Here is a 6000-nt window from a genome sequence, read left to right as displayed (position 1 = left end):
ATGGGGTTGCCATGGTAGCTTTTATTTCCTCTTATCTGTATAATGATTAACAGAGGCTATATGAGTTCTTTTGACAGACACTTAAGACTCTACAAATATTTTATTGGGAACTCTTCTACAGTTTTCTTCAAATTTTCTTGTTCTCTTTACAAGAAGAGAGACTGATCCATTATATGATCCAATGGATCCATTGAGCCATTATCAATTATAGGAAAGTTGTAAGAAAGGAGATTAAACCGAATATTTTTGCATCAGTAGCCTTGTCACAGACTTAGGTGACTTCCAGTGTACTTGTTTATGCAATAAAATCTTTTGATATTCTAACAGTGTTGGTCTTAAAAAATATTTCCATCATAATGGTGCATAAGATGACACTGAGGACACAGAAAGTTATGAAAAAAAATCACTAGGAGTTATGATGTGATATATACGTAAGATCTTTTCATAATATAAGTTACATAAATTTGAGTTAAGTGACTTTTAAGAACATTGATTATTAATCTGATAACTATTAAATCCATTAGGACCTTTTGTGTAAATAACAATGTTTAAAAGGGATGCTGCTTTATAATAAAAATTCTTAGGAGAAGTACTTATGGTCTCTTTCATGCCTAAGAGTCACATTTTTAACATTAAATGTCTTGGTGAGAAATATATTTTAAAATTAAGAACCATTTAAGTTATGTAACTACAAAAAGAAAACAAAACCAAAACAAAAAAGAAAAACCCAGGATTCTCTCAGCATGTACTTTAGCACTTATATTACTTAAAAATGACCAAGACATTTTGTTTTCAGTCCCTGTCAACATGACTTACATATTTTTAAACTCACAAGTCATTCTGTGCTCTACTGATTATAGTACAGACTCTGCCAAAAAAGAAAACTGTACTTTTTATTGTGGTGCTGATCCCTATTTTTGAACATTTATAGGTATCCAGGAACCTTATGGAGTGATAAGCTTCATTCATAAAAACACATGCATCATGGAAATATGTCATCACTGTGAAAAGTGTGTTTAGTCTGTGCTGGGGATGAAGACTGAGCTTGATTCTTCATAGCTCTTTGTGACATCTCATCTTGGGGGAACAATAAAAGTAAAGAATGTACTTCTATTTGTTAAACTTTTAGTAAGTCATATTGATGACTTAATTAATGACCCATCCTTGCCTACCTTGTAAGTTCCTTGAGGACAAGAAACAGTTATAACTTATTTATTTTCACATACCAGCAATGTCCTTCTTGGTAATGTCTCATGAGGGCATGAATGATAGATGAATGCATGTATCTACAAGGAAGAAAACTTCTTTTCTACCTAAAGGAAAGTTCTACAGAAATCAGAGAGAAAATATGTCTTTCTTTCCTTTTTCTAAGTGATTTTTCAAGATAAGATTTATTAATTATTTGACAGAGAGAGAGAGAGAGAGAACAAGTAGATAGAGCAACAGGAAGAGGGAGACAGAGAAGCAGGCTCCCTGCTGAGCATAGACCCTGATGTCGGTATCCCAGGACCACCTAAGCCAAAGGCAGATGCTTAACCCAGGACACTGGCAATGACCTGAGCCAAAGGCAGGCACTTAACCAACTGAGCCATCCAGGCACCCCAAAAATATATCTTCCTAAGGAAAGATAATACATAAAATGTGTTTTATAATCATAAAGTGTTAGAATCGGAAGACTTTACTCGTTGTTAAAACAATTACATGCCACATTTGATACCATGTTCACTCAATTTTTAGAAATTTCAAAAATTTGGAAATTACTTCTTCTAAACTTGATTCCCTCTCTCTCCCCAGTTTGAGACTTTTCATTCCTCAGGAGTGAGGAACCAGGTTTCTGTTTTGTATTGTTTATCTACTTTGCCTTGAAGTCCATAGGTAACTTTCACAAATCAACCTAACTTAGGAATTATTTCTCTAACCTCTTTGACTCATGTCGTTTGGGCACTGAGTTAGTGAGGCCAGAGCAATCCACTTTCTCCCTGTGGCCACACCCTGGCCCCTAATTTCTTTCATGGCTCCCATTGAGAAGTCAGAAGAGAGTAGAAGAATCCAGCACCCCTGAATAAGCAAGTCACCACTTGGGCCCTATTCCCAGCATGTCATGGGCATCACTTTTTTTTTTTCTTTTTTTTTTTACAAGAAGGATAACATGATAATCATTCCTCTCAGGTCAGCCCTTGGCAGAAGAGTGTTGTGATTAAGGGATATGTAAAACCAGAGTTGGACTTTGAGGCATCCCTCTTTCCCTACTCTACATCCTATTTAATAAACATGGAAGAATGAATGATCTGTTAAGGGTGGGGAATCACTATTACAAAAAAACAAAAACAAAAAACCCTGAATTGCCATAAATACATCAACAGGCCAATACCTCAAGTCTCAACATGTCTTTAAGGTCCTGTGAACTTTGAAAGATGCTTACATTTCTTTGGAGCCAAGAAAAATACTCTGTATTATGTAAATATTTGCATTGGTATGAGATTCTTGCTAGAATTTCAACCAGCCCAGGGCCCCCAGCTAGGACGAGCATGAGCACAGGGGTAGGAAGCATGGCTGAGGTAAGCTTGCTCACTGCCAATTCTTTCTCAGGTCACTGAGCTCTGTAATTACTGAAGGATCAACATCTAGGGCCAATAATCAGGGCCTCTCTTGAGATGCCTGGGCCATGAGCTATTTTGGTGCCAGTTCTCTTTGTCACCTACTTTACATATAACCTGCTGTTTTTCTGCCATTGTTGTTACTTTTGCCTTCATCATTGCCCTTATTAGAACATCATTTGTTCTAAGTGTTCTTGTGCCAAAAATAATTTTAAACCTCTAACTATCTGAAGCATAGCAAATGCTCAGTAGAAAATGCCATTGACCACCCTGAAAGGAACATCATTTATTAGGAGTCCAATAGATAGGAATTGCCCTTAATAAAATAAATCCCTAAATATCCCTATTTTATTTATCCTAAATAAAATAAATCCTTTGTGTTATGCTAACACAAAGCATAGCTCCACAATAGTCCAAAGTGATTTCAAAGTTCAGCAGACTCCAGTAAGACATAGTCCAACAAATGTCATATCAATGAGGTCATAGGTGGGGGTTGGGGTAGGGGAGGTGGGAAAGGGATTTGGGAAGTGATCTTAACCCTGAAAGTAAGTCTGGTTTTCACCCAGTAGATACTGATGGTACAGATAGATCAGAATTTAGAAATGGACTTGACTCAGATTGCTTAGAACCCAGGCCATCCTGATTCTTTAATATTTTAATTATTACTGGGTTTAAAAGAATTTCTAAAATAAAGTGCCTGCCTGTTGTTAGAGAAGAATATACTGTATACTCACTAGCTCTTCTTAAAATTTCGCAGCCATACTGGGAAATAAGCAAGCAGGATTCATTATCCCCACCTGAGCAATGAAGAAAGAAGATTTAGAGAGGTTGGAGAGTGCTTGTTTTGTGTTTTTCCCACACTAGTAAACCATTATTCCTTGCAGTCTACGCACGCATAGCAATGAGTTCACTCCCCTGGCACTGTAGCTCTAGTCTGTTTATAAGCGAAGCCCCAAAAAATGATTCTTTCAGGGTGCAGGTACTGTTTTGAACATTAAAGAGAAATATTCTGTCTCACTGGCAAATTTCCTTAAAAACCTCAATGTGCTTAGGTAAAGGGAGGTAAAAGGAAGAGCTTGGAGGAGGAGGCTCAGTTCTAACCTTGCCAGTTGGAGGGCCCTGCTGAGGACACCTCACTTGTTGGGGCATTGGTCTCCCCATCTATGAAACAAGAAGCTGGCCCAACACAAAATCATTGCATTGGTTTATGCCCCCTGCCCTACACTGTACCATGCTCTTTGGTTCTGTGCTATATTCTTGGTCCTTTTGAAACTGTCTCCTGGGAAGGGAAGGAGTTGGTTCACCAAGAAACCAATAGCGGGTATCAGCTTAAAGGCTTACTTCTCAGGAGCATGCGTTAAAATGAATAACTGGAAGGTGAAATTTCAGTAGGCTTCAATTTGTGCATGATAAAGAAGAGCACATTTTGTGAGATGGCAAAGCAAGTATGGCAGTCTCCCAAATGCACCATCTTATTCCCTTTCAGGAAAGGCCATGTTGCCCAGCTGTGGGGCAGGTGGTCAGTGTGGAGCCTCCAGCCGTCAGCCCCTTCATGGTTGGCCTCAGCTGAAGAGTGTGCAGCCTCTTCACCCAAAGTCCCACCCTTCCCAGTTACCTGCATCCAGTAATGAGCAAAAGTGTGTATGTGTGTGTGTCTGTGTATGTCTGTGTCTGTGTGTGTGTCTGTGTCTGTGTGTAAGTGTGAAGGCTTAGCACATGGGTCACACAGGGGCAGGGGGAACACTGACAGATAATCTTTGGAGGTTTCAGGACAGCTGAGATTCTGGTTGGCGTTTGCCCTCCCAGATTAATTTCTTACCACAGACTGATAGTGGGGGTCTGGACTGTGCTGAGGGAGGGTAGAGCTGAGGAGAGGAGGGGCTACAGAGGAAGACAAAGTACTGGGTGATCTGATTTCAGGACCTTGTGTGATGCTGAAGCGTGAAGAAACACATGTCACAAGGACCACAGCAAGAAATGGATAAAGCAGGAAAACAAGGACATGTTGGTGTTTTCTGAAGAATATATCTAAATGCAGATGTCCTAAGAGACAGTGAGGTAATGGCTGGGATTCATTCAGAAAGGCTTTAGGAAACATCGAATTCAGGATAGTCTCTGGCTGGCTTCTGGGCCTCCCAAGTTTCTGTTTAGGACTCTCCTGGGGAAGATGTTTAGTTCTCATCGAGTGACATACTACACTGAGGGCCATAAACTTGGCCTCCAAATTACTCCCAGATTGCAGTTTTTCTGTGGATTCTTATGGAAAACTTTGCAAGTTATGTTTGGCTTCTTGTCATCATACATAAAACCATGTAAATTCTTTTAGGACAAAATTAATAATATGATAATTTGATTTCTTAAGCTTTTAAAAGGACATACACTATCATTTTTTGTTTAAGACCCATAGAACATGGAATGATATAGTAAAAATGCTTAATGTCAGCAGGTGCTCCCTGAATAGTCCACAGAAAGGTCATGGTTATTAGATGATGGTCAAGATGTCATTAGAGATGGTCAAGATGTCATTAGAAATGTCACAAAACTTCTTAATAAATGCAGGGTGGAATATTCCCAAAGAAACACAGATAATCAGAACAAGAGTGTTTTGCTATTGTGGCACTTACCACTGTTCAAGGAGGGCTCACGTTTGGTGATTATGCCAGGATCATCCAAAAATTGTGTTTTTCAGTTCACTCCAGTTCTTAACAAATTGATTCTTACTGCAGAGTACTGAAATCTCCAAATAAGCAGTCAGTGTCTTAAAACATTATATTCTCACCTACGGTCAGCTTGAACCTGTGTTTTAAGTGAAGGGCTTGAGGTCAGAAATAGAGAGACTGGAAGTAGTCTAGTAGAAAAAGCATAGGTGTGATAGGGTATGACTTAGACTTGAATCTTGCTCTGAACCTGGAGCCACTAAAATGACTTCTCTGTAAAAAGTGGGTAGAAGCCCTTGCCCTGCAGACTTACCATGAACTTTACATAATATGGTGTGTGCTCTGCACTTGGACATATTGGACCTGAAAAACAATGGGCTTCTCTTACTGCCTGCTGATGATCTTGGACAAGTTCTTGTTCCACAAGAATCACATTTCTGAATCTGATGGATGCTTCTAGTGAGAAATTAATAATTAAATTGTTGTAGTTTTCTCATTATTATCACCTGCCCAGAGAATACTTTACAACTGAAATAACATGGCATTCATAGTCTCATCTGGAGTGAGCAGGTTTATAAGTGTAGCATACTAATTTCTTGTTATGACATTGATAAAATCTTTTCCTTGAGCTGTAACTGGTATAGAGCATATATTGGTTTCAGGCATACAATATAATGATTTGATAATTGTATATATTGCAAAATGGTCACCACAAAAAGTCTAGGTTAAATCTGTTACCGTACTTA

Source organism: Mustela nigripes, chromosome 2, assembly GCF_022355385.1.
Source record: "Mustela nigripes isolate SB6536 chromosome 2, MUSNIG.SB6536, whole genome shotgun sequence".
Taxonomy (NCBI): domain Eukaryota; kingdom Metazoa; phylum Chordata; class Mammalia; order Carnivora; family Mustelidae; genus Mustela; species Mustela nigripes.
The sequence above is the reverse complement of the archived record's forward strand: the minus strand, read 5'-3'. Positions refer to the sequence as shown.